The sequence below is a fragment of the Suncus etruscus genome, chromosome 6 (genome assembly GCF_024139225.1).
Source record: "Suncus etruscus isolate mSunEtr1 chromosome 6, mSunEtr1.pri.cur, whole genome shotgun sequence".
Classification (NCBI taxonomy): Eukaryota; Metazoa; Chordata; class Mammalia; order Eulipotyphla; family Soricidae; genus Suncus; species Suncus etruscus.
Window position 1 is genome coordinate 50,549,217 of NC_064853.1, and position 14,951 is coordinate 50,564,167.

Below are 14,951 nucleotides of genomic sequence, written 5' to 3' on the forward strand. Positions count from 1 at the left end.
AGTCAGGCAACATTAGATACCACTTTTGTCCCAAGCACTTAGACCAGAAAAGAATTTACACATTTAAATTTTTTATTTATTTTAAAGGGCACATCCAGTAGTGCTCAGGGCATATTCCTGGTTTTGCATTCAAGAATCACTTCTGGCAGGGGTTGGTGGACTATATGAGGAGCCAGAGATTGAACTCAAGTTGGACGAATAAAAGACAAACACCCTACTACCCTACCTGCTGTGCTATCTTTCTGGCCCCCAATCACACATTTTAAAATGCAAGGTCCCTATTTTTGTTGTTGTTTGTTTTTGGGTCATACCCGGCAGCGCTCAGGGGTTACTCCTGGCTCTATGTTCAGAAGTCGCTCCTGGCAGGCTGGGGGACCATATGGGATGCCGGGATTCGAACCACCAACCTTCTGCATGCAAGGCAAATGCTTTACCTCCATGCTATCTCTCTGGCCCCAGCAAGGTCCCTTTTGACCTTAGAACAAAGTCCAAGAGCCTGTTTAAGTATTTTTCCCTAATCAATAATAGCTACCTAAAAATATGAACATTCTATCCAGCAAAAACTGAAGATCATTGCTGGTGTTATGTTTTATCCATCTAAAATTAGAAGTCCAAAGTGTTCTAGAAAGAAGGATACTAGTTAGGCCCAAATGTGTGTGTTTTCTGGGTTATTTTTTAGATATAATAATAGAGTTTTCAAGAGAAACTCATAAAATACGTAGTTGAAGTATTATGTGGCCTTATAAAGAAGATAATATCAGAGCTGGAGTGATAGTACAGCAGTAGGGCATTTGCCTTGCATGTGACCGACCCAGGTTTGATCTCTGGCATCCGATGTGGTTCCCCGAGTGATTTCTGAGTGCAGAGCCAGGAGTAATCCCTGAGCACCATCGGGTGTGGCCCAAAAGCAAAGCAAAACAAACATTAAAAAGATAATCTCAAAAAAGAAGTTTAAGAGGTTGGAGAGATGGCACAGCAGTAAGGCGTTTGCCTTGCAAGAAGCTAATCCAGGAAGGATAGTGGTTCGAATCCTGGCATCCCATATGGTCTCCATGCTGGTTACGTGTGATTTCTGAACACACAGCCAGGAGTAATTCCTGAGTGCCATTGGGTGTGACCCAGAAATTAAAAAAAGAAGTTGTTTAAAATCATGCAGATCCAGGGCCCGGAGAGATAGCACAGCGGCGTTTGCCTTGCAAGCAGCCGATCCAGGACCAAAGGTGGTTGGTTCGAATCCCGGTGTCCCATATGGTCCCCTGTGCCTGCCAGGAGCTATTTCTGAGCAGACAGCCAGGAGTAACCCCTGAGCACTGCTGGGTGTGGCCCAAAAACCAAAAAAAAAAAAAAAAAGATAAAATCATGCAGATCCAACCTGACAGATTTTTAGTAATTCATCAGCAGCATAATTTATAACTGATTGTGAAGTAGTTAGGCAGGAATTACTTAAAAACTTAATCAAATATGGTAGAGGGCACAATCTCCTTTGGAACCACACCTTTCATGATTTATTTTTTTGTTGTTTTGATGTCACACATTCTGGTACTCTGGCCTTATTCCTGACTCTGCACTCAGGGATCACTCCTGGCAGAGGTGTTGAGAATCTAATCTGTGATAGCTGTGTACAAGGCAAGCACCCTACCCACTATATTATCTCTCCAGCCCCTATTTGTTTGGTTTTGGGTCTCACATACTGTGCTCAAGGGTTTACTCCTGCCTCTGTGTTCAGGGATCACTCCTGACACTTCTCAGAGGACCATATGTGATTCTGGGTATCAAATGAGGGCTGGCCACAAAATGATTCAAGGTGAGCACCTTAACTCCATCACTTTCTCTCTAGACTTCACATCTCATGCATCTTCAGTAGTCCTGCAGTTATATGTCTGCTCCTATCCACTGTTGCACCACAGTTGGTCTTCTCCTGGAGCTCATCCTGAACGCATGTTATTCTTTCTTTTTCTTTCTTTTTTTCTTTTTCTTTTTTTTCTGGATCACACCCGATGACGCTCAAGGGTTAGCTCTGGCTATGCGCAGGAAATATCTCCTGGCTTGGGGGACCATATGGGACATTGGGGGATCAAACCTCGGTCCTTCCTAGGTCAGCCGTGTGCAAGGCAAACACCCTACTGCTGTGCCACCACTCTGGCCACATGAAAGCATGTTATTTCTTTTCTTTTCTTTTCTTTTTTTTTTTTTTTTTTTTGGTTTTTGGTTTTTGGGCCACACCCTGTGAGGCTCAGGGGTTACTCCTGGCTGTGCGCTCAGAAGTTGCTCTTGGCTTCTTGGGGGACCATATGGGACACCGGGGGATCGAACCGCGGTCCGTCCTAGGTTAGCGCAGGCAAGGCAGGCACCTTACCTCCAGCGCCACCGCCCGGCCCCTTCTTTTCTTTTCTTTTCTTTTCTTTTCCCTTCTTCCTTCCTTCCTTCCTTCCTTCCTTCCTTCCTTCCTTCCTTCCTTCCTTCCTTCCTTCCTCTTTCTTTCTTTCTTTCTTTCTTTCTTTCTTTCTTTTTTTGTTTTTTTGTTTTGTTTTTGGGTCACACCTGGCAGCATTCAGGTCAGGGGTTACTCCAGGCTCAATGCTCAGAAATCACTCGTGGCAGGCTCAGGGTGTAGCAGGACAGCCCCTGAAGAGGTTGACTGATGGAGGGATGGAGAATGAGGCCCTTTTCTTCCAGCTCGGAGCACGTGTCTGCCACCCTGTCTAGCCCACGGTTCTGAGGTGAAACGGCGGGTAAACAGCTCGCAGACAATCAGGCTCGTGGAAATATTTGCTTTATTCGGATGGACAAAACTGAAGTCCAAAGACTCCGATTCAGTTCCAGCCAGCAAAAAGCCTCTCGCCTTCCACAGACCCTTGCTCTTATAGTCCAGAGTCAGGTCCCACCCAATGGTGGGATCAGATACCAACCAATGGTGGAAGCAGAATCAGGTCCTACCCTAGGGTGGGGGCAGAATGCCAGGTCACACCCTAGGGTAGGGCACAATCACCTAATCAGATTAGGGTGAGCAACATAGTAATCCCCCAAAATATTTACATACACAACACAGGGGACCATATGGGATGCCAGGATTCGAACCACCGACCTTCTGCATGCAAGGCAAACATCTTACCTCCATGCTATCTCTCTGGCCCTGCATGTTATTCTTTCAACTAAAAACTAATAATATGCTTCATCATTCCAAAACCATACTTACACATTTAATTAAGCACTTTGTCCCTTGTTTTAACTATCACCTAGAATACTTATTAATACTATCCTTGGCATAGACATTCTATAGTCCCACAATAAAATACACAGCAGAGTCCTGCAATAACAATAGTGCTAGGACAAAATGCAATAGTAAACAGAAGCAGTCATGCTGAGCCAGAACCGTTCACTGACATCACCTTTTGACTGCCAGTGAGTGATTCATATCCTCAGTGATCTGCTAATTGAAGATTAATTAATTTAGAGAGTAAGTTCTTCACCATTGAACACACTAAGGTAGCTGACCTAGACTCTCCCTCACCTCTATCACACACTTCATAAGCAGACACACACACCTCTGACATCATATTTCAGTATATTATGCCAAATATGTGAAATATTTAACAGGAAAAACATTTTCTACACAATTAGATAATATTTGTTTTTCATTTAATTTAGGCTTTTTAATTTTATCATTTCAAATCCAGAACATAGATACAGACATTAAAAAATATAAATTTTAGAGGCCAGAGTAATAGCACAGTGGTAAGGCGGGGGTGGGGGGGGCGGAGAGATAGCATGGAGGTAAGGCATTTACCTTGCATGCAGAAGGTCATTGGTTCAAATTCTGGCATCCATATGGTCCCCCGAGCCTGCCAGGAGCAATTTCTGAGTGTAGTCCCAGAAGTAACCCCTGAGTGCTGCCGGGTGTGACCCAAAAACAAACAAACAAAAAGTAAAGAAAAGAAATTACCCCTGGATGTACTAGGGAGGACCAAGTGAAATGTCAGAGATTAAATCCAAGTTGGTTGAGTGCAAGGCAAATACCCTACCCACTATTGCATCACTTCTACTCCTGCAGACCTATTATTTTTTTTTTTTTTGTGGTTTTTGGGTCACACCCGGCAGTGCTCAGGGGTTATTTCTGGCTCCACGCTCAGAAATTGCTCCTGGCAGGCACAGAGGACCATATGGGGCGCCGGGATTCGAACTGATGACCTCCTGCATGAAAGGCAAACGCCTTACCTCCATGCTATCTCTCCGGCCCCAGACCTATTATTTTGTTTGTTTTTAGATGACACCCAGCAGTGCTCCGGAGTTTATACTGGTTCTGTGATCAGAAATTACTACTGACAGGATCAGAGGGACCATATGGAATGCTGGGGATCGAACTCAGGTTGGCCGTGTGCAAGGAAAATGCCCTAGTCCCCATAAAGTTTTTAAAGAATCACAGATGTTGGCCAGGATTAGGACTATATCAAATATATTCTACACTGTCATCTTCCAAAAAAAAAAATGAAACTGGACAAAAAAAAATGGTAAAGGGATTTTCAGGAATGGAGCACTGCAAAGACAGAAGAAAACTCTACTAAGTGCGTTTTCCTAGAGGGTAGTAAGAGTGGGGGTATTGGAGAAGAACAAAGCTAAAGGATGATAATCTACCCAGTATTCAAAGCAAAGAGCCTGCAGTTTGGACACCATCTTACTATTTGATAGAAATGACCAGACTTATTCTAAGTCATGTTTTCAAGTGTCTATATCAATTTATAAACTGTAATGACTAATAAACACAAAATCTAATCATATGAATGATACTTGTTTAGACATATCAGAGAAGTGGTTTCCAGGAAGTCAAATGATCATCTCTTCACTTTAATATGTTTAAAGCAGCCTGGAATTTTCCACTTTTTGATTTTTGGATGTTAGTCTCATTCAGTTTACTCTAAATAGAAAATCCTCTTACTACAATATTGTATACACAGTGGCTTCAAACCTCCCAAAACTACTTTGCAGTTTAATCTCTACTTTAAAGGAAAACCATTACTTCCAATCTTTTTCTTCCTTCCTTTCTTTTTCTTCTTCCCTTCTTCCTTCCTTCCTTCTTTCCTTCTTCCTTCCTCCCTCCCTCCCTCCCTCCCTTCCTTCCTTCCTTCCTTCCTTCCTTCCTTCCTTCCTTCCTTCCTTCCTTCCTTCCTTCCTTCCTTCCTTCCTTCCTTCTTTCCTTCCTTCCTTCCTTCCTTCCTTCTTCCCTCCCTCCCTCCCTCCCTCCCTCCCTCCCTTTTCCATCTTTCTTGTTTTAGGGGCAGATCCAGCAATGGCTTAGATGGTGTTATTCTTGGCTCTGTGCCAGAAGTGACGCCTGGTGGTGCTTAGAGGACCATATGTGGTGCCAATATTCTAACTTGGGTCAGGTGGATGCAAGCTCCCTTAGCTCCCATACTGTCTCTCTGGCCCCAAGATGCCTAATTTTTCAAGTAAGTAAGTAGACTAAAAGAAGTGAAAAACAAGAAAAGACTTAAGATATGGTAATTCCCATTCTATGATACTTTTGTGGGGGGGTGGGGGGGTCACACCTAGTGGTGCTCAGGGGTTACTCCTAGCTCTGCGCTCAGAAATTGCTCCTGGCAGGCTCGGGGGAATACGAGATGCTGGGATTCAAACCAACATCCTTCTGCATATAAGGCAAACGCCCTACCTCCATGCTATCTCTCCAGCCCCCATTCTATGATACTTTACAAAGAAAATAATGAATGTTAAAAGTACTCTGAGGGGCCGGAGAGATAGCATGGAGGTAAGGCATTTGCCTTGTGTGCAGAAGGTCGGTGGTTCGAATCCCGGCATCCCATATGGTCCCTGAGTCTGCCAGGAGCGATTTCTGAGCATAGAGCCAGGAGTGACCCCTGAGCGCTGCTGGGTGTGACCCAAAACCCAAGAGAGAGAGAGAGAGAGAGAGAGAGAGAGAGAGAGAGAGAGAGAGAGAGAATGGCCACAGGGCTATGCTATATGGCTGTTCTCCAAATTCAGGCTTCAGTAAATAATGGGGCGATCGCTCCGGCCCTATATGGACTGGACTCTGTGCAGCTAAAGTAGTTAAAAGAAGTTGAGAGATAGTTGTTCTGTTTGGCTGATTCTTGGATCTTTTTTATTTTGTTTTGGTTTTGTTTGGGGAGAACACAGCTATGCTCATGACTCCTAGTTCTGCTCTTAGGGTCATTCCTGGAAGTGCTTGGGGACCAGATGGGGATCAAACCTGGGTTAGTGAACACAGCCAATTGCCTTAACCTTTATGCTATCGCTTTGACTTTGTTATTTTGTTTTGTTTGGAGCCACTCCTGGCTGTGCTCAAGAATCACTCTGCCACAGTGCCCAGGGGACTATATGCTGTCCTAGGGATTCAATCAGAGGTTGGCTTCCTATCTGTTTTCTGGTCTTTGTAACAAGAGAAATGGTCTACAAAATAAATGGCTGAGATGTACCAAATCAAATAACCTAAACTGAATAGACAGAAAAGAAAGAACAAACCCAACTGAGCATCCTTTTCATTGAACTCAGGTAGATTCCTGATACTAGATGAGAAAACAGAATAGAGACTTTTGTGTGTGTGTGTGTGTGTGTGTGTGTGTGTGTGTGTGTGGTTTTTGGGTCAGACCCGGCAGTGCTCAGGGAATCGAGACTTCTAATCCTACCATCTTTGTTGTTGACTAAAAAAAATTTGGTCTTTACTTTAAATAAAATGTACTTTTTTTTTTTTTTTTTTTTTGGTTTTTGGATCACACCCAGCAGTGATCAGGGGTTACTCCTGACTTTGCACTCAGAAATAGCTCCTGGCAGGCTCGGGGGACCATATGGGATGCCGGGATTCAAACCACCATCTGTCCTGATCGACTGCGTGCAAGGCAAATGCCCTACCGCTGTGCTATCTCTCTTGCTCCCCCCAAAAAGTACTTTTTTGTTTTTGGTGATGATGTACCAGGATCACTGGGGCTCTACGTAGTACTGCTGGGGAGCATGTGGTTCAAATTCAGGATCAAACTAAGGGCCTTGCACATATTAGGGTTGTGCTCTACTGCTGCAATGGATCTTTAGATCAGTGTTTGGGAGATTTCAAAATGAGTGACCTGGGAAATCCCAGCCAGCAGTTAGCACTTCCTCACTCCATTCAACCTTTGTGAGTACCTCAGCCAGCACTATACAAAGCAGAACAGAGAGCTGAAGCAATGGCACAAGCAGTAGGGCATTTGCCTTGCAAGTGCTAACCTAGGACGACCAAGATTCAATCCCCTGGTGTTCCATATGGTCCACCAAGCCAGGAGCAATTTCTGAGCGCATAGCCAGGAGTAACCCCTGAGCGACACTGAGTGTGGCCCAAAAAGCAAAAATAAAATAAAATAATTTAAAAAAACAGAACAGAAAAATTTCTAAATATTCAAACAAATTGAACCTTTGGTTTTCTTTCATTTTTTTTTTTTTTTTTTTTTTTTGGTTTTTGAGTCACACCGGCAGCGCTCAGGGGTTACTCCTGGCTCTATGCTCAAAAATCGCTCTTGGGGGCCCGGAGAGATAGCACAGCGGCGTTTGCCTTGCAAGCAGCCGACCAAGGACCAAAGGTGATTGGTTCGAATCCCGGTGTCCCATATGGTCCCCCGTGCCTGCCAGGAGCTATTTCTGAGCAAACAGCCAGGAGTAACCCCTGAGCACTGCCGGGTGTGACCCAAAAAAAAAAAAAAATCGCTCTTGGCAGGCTCGGGGGACCATATGGGATGCTGGGATTTGAACTACCAACCTTCTGCATTCAAGGCGAATGCCTTATCTCCATGCTATCTCTCCGGCCCCAGAACCTCTGGTTTTCTTTCTCAAATTTGAAAATACATTTTTTTTTTTGGTTTTTGGGTCACACCTGGCAGTGCTCAGGGGTTACTCCTGGCTCTACGCTCAGAAATCGCTCCTAGCAGTCTCAGGGGACCATATGGGATGCTGGGATTCAAACCACCAACCTTCTGCATGCAAGGCAAATACCTTACCTCCATGCTATCTCTCTGGCCCCGAAAAAAAAATACATTCTCAAGGGCCAGAGCAAGTAGGACAGTAAATAGAGCACTTACCTTGCATATGACTGGCAGATCCAGATTCACTCAATCCTTGACACCCTATATGGTCCCCTAATCAAGAATGATCCCTGAGCACAGAGCCAGAAATAATGTCTGAGCATTGCCAATGTGGCCAAAAAAAAAAAAATATATATATATATATGCATGCTCACCAGTTCTTTAAAACAGATTTTAGTTTGTGTTTGTATAAATGACATCTTAGGGTCTAGGGAGATAACTCAAAAGGTGAGAGAATGGGTGTGGCATGTGTGAGGCCTCATGTTTGATCCCTGGCATCACCAGGTGCTACCAAGCTGTGGCCCCGAGTGCTGCTTGAGTAGCCCCTCCAGAAAATAAAAAATAAAAGAGGTTGGGGCTGACGAGGTGGCACTAGAGATAAGGTGTCTGCCTTGCAAGTGCTAGCCAAGGAAAGACCGTGGTTCAATCCCCCAGCATCCCATATGGTCCCCCCAAGACAGGGGCAATTTCTGAGCGCTTAGCCAGCAGTAACTTCTGAGCATCAAATGGGTGTGGCCCGAAAAACCAAAAAATGAATAAATAAATAAATAAATAAATAAATAAATAAATAAAAGAGGCATCCCTTAAAGTTTTCTATTACAGTATTTATGAAATTTTTTTTTGTTTTTATGAAATTTTACTTTAAACTCCAAACACTTACCAACTGGCAACCTTAGTCTTCTATAATTAAAAAAAATAGTTAAGAAAACACTTTTTGGGCCCAGAGCCATGGCACAGGCGGTAAAGCATCTGCCTTGCCCACACTAGCCTAGGACGGACCGAGGTTCCATCCCCCAGCATCCCATATGGTTCCCCCAAGCCAGGAGCAATTTCTGAGCAATAGGCAGCCAGGAGTAACCTCTGAGCATCACAGGGTAAGGCCCAAAATCCAAAAAAAAAAAAAAAAGCCACTTTTTGCTTTTGAGCCACCTCCATTGGTGCTCAGGGCACTCAAGAAACACTCTTTTTTGGGGGATGGAGATGAGTTTGGGCCACACCCAGCAGTGCTCAGGGGTTACTCCTGGCTCTGCACTTAGAAATCGCTTCTGGCAGGCTCAGCAAACCATATGGGATGCCTGGGATAGAACCCAGGTCTGTCCCTGGTCAGCCACGTACAAGGCAAACACCCTACCACTTTGCTATCACTTCAGCCCACTCTTTTTTTTTTTTTTAATAATAGGGTGTGTTTTTTTTTTTTCACAGATAAACTTGTTCATGATTGAATTACTTTCATACAATGTATAACAACCTTCACCAGTGCACATTTCTGGCCACCAATGTCAACAGTTTCCCTCTCACCCTCCCTAATCCCCTCTTCCCTCTTACCCACATTCTCCAGCCTGCCTCTGGGGTAGGCATTTAACCTCACTTTCTTTTTCTCTTTCTCTCCCTCTCTCCCCCTCCCCCCTTTTCACTCTTGAGGGGCCTGGGTGATAGCACAGTAAGTTGGGCATTTGCCTTGTACATGGCTGATCTGGGTTTGATCCCTAATATCTCATATGATCCCTGAACACTGCCAGAAATTACCCCTGAGAGCAGTCAGGAGCAACCCCTGAGCACAGCTGGATGTGGCCTCCCCCCAAAAAAAACAATAAACAATAAAACAAAAAGAATCATTCTTAACGGTGCTCAAGGAATGATATACAGTGCTAGAGATGGAACCTGCTTTGGCCACAGACAAAGCAAGTACTTTCCCTTCTGTACTATCTCTGGCCCCAGAGAACACTATAAGTCACTATGGTTTAGGTCTTCAGATAGATAATGTTGAATACATAGTGATAGAAAGGTGTTGGCAAGAGATTAAGTTTATAAAAAAAAATGGGGGAGGGGAGAGAATGATTTTACCAAAATGTCACCAACACTGCAAGCCAGAAACTTGCCAGTGACATTTAGTATTTGCCACAGTTTCTTCTAGAGACCAGGAAAACAGAGGAGACAGAGTTGTGAAGAACGAACATAAAAACAAATGGAAACTTAACACACACAATCATGTGCATCTCTGCAACGGACCAAAAGAACCAGAGTAGAACCCAGGAAACTGGCACCACCCTGGGATCCTTGGGCAGAGCCCAAAGCTCCCAGGTCAAAGTGCCAATTAAAAGAAGTATACCCTTGAGGGCTTGTCCTGTGCAGTAGTAAAAGGAATCCCTCCTGCACCAGAACAGTTGGGGAGCAGTTCTTCCAAAACGGCATTTCCCAGGACCAGAGCAACAGGACAGTTGGTATGGCATTTGCCTTTTGATCCATGGTACCTGTATGGTACCTTCAAGCATATCAGAGAACCCTGAGTGCAGAGCCATAAGTAATCCCTAAGCACTGCCCACCTTTTTGATTCTCTTCAAAGGCTTCAAGCCCTACACTATTAGTAGTGCCCTGTCATGCTGTAGGAGAACTTGCTTATTGTACCGACCTACGAAGGAAAAAGGAAAACTATAGGAATCCTAAAGTGAAATAAGTAACCAAAAAAAACCAAATCTACCTTTAATTTTTATTTTGGAGCCACTCTCAGTGGTGCTCTGTGGCTACATCCAGCTCTGTGTTTGAGGGGTCAGTCCCTCAGGTACTTGGGGGACCATGTAGTGCTGAGAATAAACCAGGACCTCCTGCATGCTTTGCTGTGTGCTATCATGCCAAACCCAACCAAAAATTTAATTTTTGTTAAACTATTTCAGTTTTACACTTAAAAATCAAGGAAACAGGCACCAGTGAGATAGCACAGTGGAAGGGCGTTTGCCTTGCAAGCAGCCAATCCAGGACAGACGGTGGTTCGAATCCTGGCATCCTATATGTCCCCTGTGTCTGCCAGGAGCGATTTCTTAGCACAGAGCCAGGAGTAACCCCTGTACACTACCAGGTGTGACCTAAAAACAAACAAAAAAATCAAGAAAACAAAAATTCCTCATCCAAATCTTTTTTTTTTTCTCCTGGTGGCACAGTGACTCCAGCAATGTTCAGGACTTACTCCTGGCTCTGCACTCAAGAATCATGAGCTTGGGGGAGTAAATGGGATGATGAAGATGAAACCCAGCTTAGTCACAGGCAAGGCAAGCTACCTGCTGTACTATTGGTTCAGCCTCTCCTGAACTTTTGTTTGTTTTTTTTTGTTGTTTTTTTTTTGGGGGGGGGGGGCACCCCAGTGACGCTCAGGTCAGGGGTTACTCCTGGCTATGCACTCAGAAATTGTTCCTGGCTTGGGGGACCATATGGGACACGGGGGGATCAAACTGCTGTCTGTCCTAGTCTAGCGCGTGCAAGGCAGACCCCTTATTGCTTGCACCACCGCTCTAGCCCCTATCCTGAGCTTTTTATTTGAAGAAACACACCAGCAGTGTCTGGGCCTATGGCTTCTTTAGACAGAGCTGAATGGTCTGCAGTGTTCAAGTCAGTGGTATTTGGGGATTACTAAGGACCATTCCTGTTATCTGATCCAGCAGTGCTCAGGAGTAGAAGTCATTAAGATCACAACCAAAGGGACCGGAGAGATAGCATGGAGGTAGGGCATTTGCCTTGCTTGCAGAAGGACAGTGGTTCGAATCCCGGCATCCATATCGTCCCCTGAGCCTGCCAGGAGTGATTTCTTTTTTTTTTTTTTTTTTTTTGATTTTTGGGCCACACCCGGTAATGCTCAGGGGTTACTCCTGGCTATGTGCTCAGAAGTTGCTCCTGGCTTGGGGGACCATATGGGACACCGGGGGATTGAACCGCGGTCCATCCAAGGCTAGCGCAGGCAAGGCAGGCACCTTACCTTTAGCGCCACCGCCCGGCCCCAGGAGTGATTTCTGAGCGTAGAGCCAGGAGTAACCCCTGAGCACTGCTGGGTGTGACCCATAAAACAATAACAAACAAAATAAAAAAATCACACCCAGAGATACTTGAAGGGAGCATGTAGGACTGAACTAAGGACCTCACACATCCTAGGTATGTGTTTATTTGAAATATCTTCCTGCTCCTTATTCTAAACTTTTATTTTAGATGCCTTACTATTAGCACCAATACAAATAAAATGAAAGCATTAATCTGTGTATTAAAAATAATAGTTCAGGGCTCGGAGAGATAGCACATCGGCGTTTGCCTTGCAAGCAACCGATCCAGGACCAAAGGTGGTTGGTTCGAATCCCAGTGTCCCATATGGTCCCCCGTGCCTGCCAGGAGCTATTTCTGAGCAGACAGCCAGGAGTAACCCCTGAGAACTGCCGGGTGTGGCCCAAAAACAAAAACAAAAACAAAAACAAAAAAAAGAAAACGTCAATCCAGAGATCATTCTGTAGATTAGAGCCCATGGAAGGAGGCCTAGGTTCAAATTAGAGCACCACATGGCCCCACTGCCACTCCAGGAGTGACTTGCAAGTACGGAACCAGAAATATCTCTGAGGATTACCATTGATATTACCAAAATAAAAGAAACGTAGTCTCAGATTCTACTTTATACTTTCTAAAATAGAATCTGCAGGCTAGTGTGATAGAACAGCTAGTAAGGTGCTTGTCTTGCATGCAGTAGAACTGGGTTCAATCTCCAACATCCTATATGGTCCCTGAATCCTAAAAGAATAATCCCTGAGCACAGAACTTGGAGTAAACCTTGAGCACCACCAAGTGTGGCTCCAAAACAAAACAAAATTAAAATGTAACTTAAAATACTCAATTGACTATTTACCTGCATTTGTGGGGACATCACACTCAGCAGTGCTTACTTACTCTTGGCTCTGTGCTCAGGAATTACTCCTGGCAGGGATGCCAGGAATCAAACCTAGGTCAGACTTGTACAAGGCAAGCACCTTACCAGGCTGAACTATCATCCTGGTAGAACTATCTATCTCCATTCTTCTTTTGTTTGTGTTTTGTTTTGGAACCAGACTCAGCTATGCTCAGGGGCTATTCCTGGATCTGCACTCAGGAGTCACTTCTGAAGGACTTGGAGAACAATATGGGATGCCAGAAATGAAACTCAGGATAGTCATGTAGGCAAGTACCCTACCCACTGGACTATCTCCCCATTCCTCCACCTCCATTCTTTCTGTCCCAAGGTAAGGAACTACTTTACTTTTTGTCTCTCTAGTGTTGATTACTTTGTACACTTAATATAAATGGAATTAACATGATCTTTTGTAATTGGTTTCTTTCTCTTATATTTTTGAAGTTTATTTACATTGTTCATCAATTTGTCTGAACTCTTCCTTCCAGGTGACAATATTCTGTTGATAGAGATGTGACCCTCTCACCCACTCCTCCTATTGGGAGTCCCCCAACTGCCTCTCTCTCTTCCTATTACTGACTACCCTAATAAGGAGGTCTTTAACTGAGCTCTCTATTTCCATCTTTTCCCTGGAACTTAGCGGCTCAAGTACAGCTGGCCCTTTGCCAAGTTTCTCTCCATAACACCTGCAGACACTGCCAGTGCTGCCACCTTATGCCCATTTCTTGAAGTAGTGGACACTCAGTCAGACACTGTCTTCCTCCCCAGAACCTGATCTTTGCTGTTGTCAAATATTCAGGTTCTGACTCATGACCAAGTGTGACTGGAAGAGGTCGAGGCTGTTCTGTGTGGGAACTTATGCCTGGTAACTTCAAACAACCAAGAGGCAGAGAAAGAAGCACTTGCTTCTAAAACAGATTTTAGGCTAAACTTAGGGGAGTGGTTTTATAGGCTCTGCCTGGTCCTCTTGACTCTTTCTTTGGCTCCCATTTCTCTTCCTCTCCTTGGTTCACTTTTGTTCCCCTATTGTTCTTCATAGAACAACGATCCTAAACATCTTTCCCTGTTTACTTCTACCTGGATTGGTTTCTTTAACCATCTATAGCAGCCCTACAATTGTGTACTTAGACATTTGAGTATTATATATATGTTATATATAATATATATAATATATATTATATATGTTATATATAATACATATAGAAATGTATTATATATAAAAATATAAACACATTGAACTGAACAATTTTTTCTTGGTTTTTGAGCCATACCAGACTCTGCACTCAAGAATTACTCCAAGGGCCAGAGAGAAAGCATGGAGGTAAGGTGCTTGCCTTGCATGCAGAAGGTCAATGGTTTGAATCCCGGCATCCCATATGGTCCCCTGAGCCTGCCAGGAGCGATTTCTGAATGTAGAGCCAGGAGTAACCCCTGAGTGCTGCCGGGGTGTGGTCAAAAAAAGAAAAAAAAAGAAAAGAAATAAAAAATATTTCTTACCTGGCAGGGAAGATACCATGATCACGAAGGTAGTTTCCCCAGGGTGAAGCTTATCCATCGCACTCCAGATGTGCTGCCCCTGCGATTTCCCGAAATATGGGAAACTTGAGTGCATAATTTGTGGTAGTAGAGGACTGCATTTGTGCTCTCCCCTGAAAAAAACAATAACCAACACAAATTTATTAAAAACACACTTTTGGGTGGGCCAGAGAGATAGCATAGAGGTAGAGTGTTTGCCTTGCATGCAGGACGGTGGTTCAAGTCCCGGCATCTCATATGGTCCCCCAAACCTGCCAGGTGTGATTTCTTTTTTTTTTTTTTTTTTTTTTTTGGTTTTTTGGGCCACACCTGTTTGATACTCAGGGGTTACTCCTGGCTAAGCGCTCAGAAATCGCCCCTGGCTTGGGGAGACCTACCAAATGGGACACCGGGGGATCAAACCGTAGTCATTCCTTGGCTAGCGCTTACAAGGCAGACACCTTAACTCTAGCGCCACCTCACTGGCCCCCAGGTGCAATTTCTGAGCATAGAGCCAGGAGTGGCTCCTGAGTGATGCCAGGTGTGACCCCAAAACCAAAAACAAACAAACAAACCACTTTTAGGGGGCCGGAGTGGTAGTTCAGCTATAGGGTGTTTGCCTTGCACGCAGCTGACCCAGGACAGACCACAATTCTATCCCCCAGCAT

The 14,951-nt window shown here is 44.4% G+C and overlaps 1 non-coding gene across 1 annotated transcript; it reads left to right on the forward strand.

The window, feature by feature from the left end:
• Positions 1-14,257: 14,257 nt before the first annotated feature.
• Positions 14,258-14,420, forward strand: LOC126012728 (U1 spliceosomal RNA). Its single transcript, XR_007497139.1, has one exon. It is a non-coding gene; the product is annotated as a U1 spliceosomal RNA (small nuclear RNA).
• The last annotated feature ends 531 nt before the right edge of the window (positions 14,421-14,951 follow it).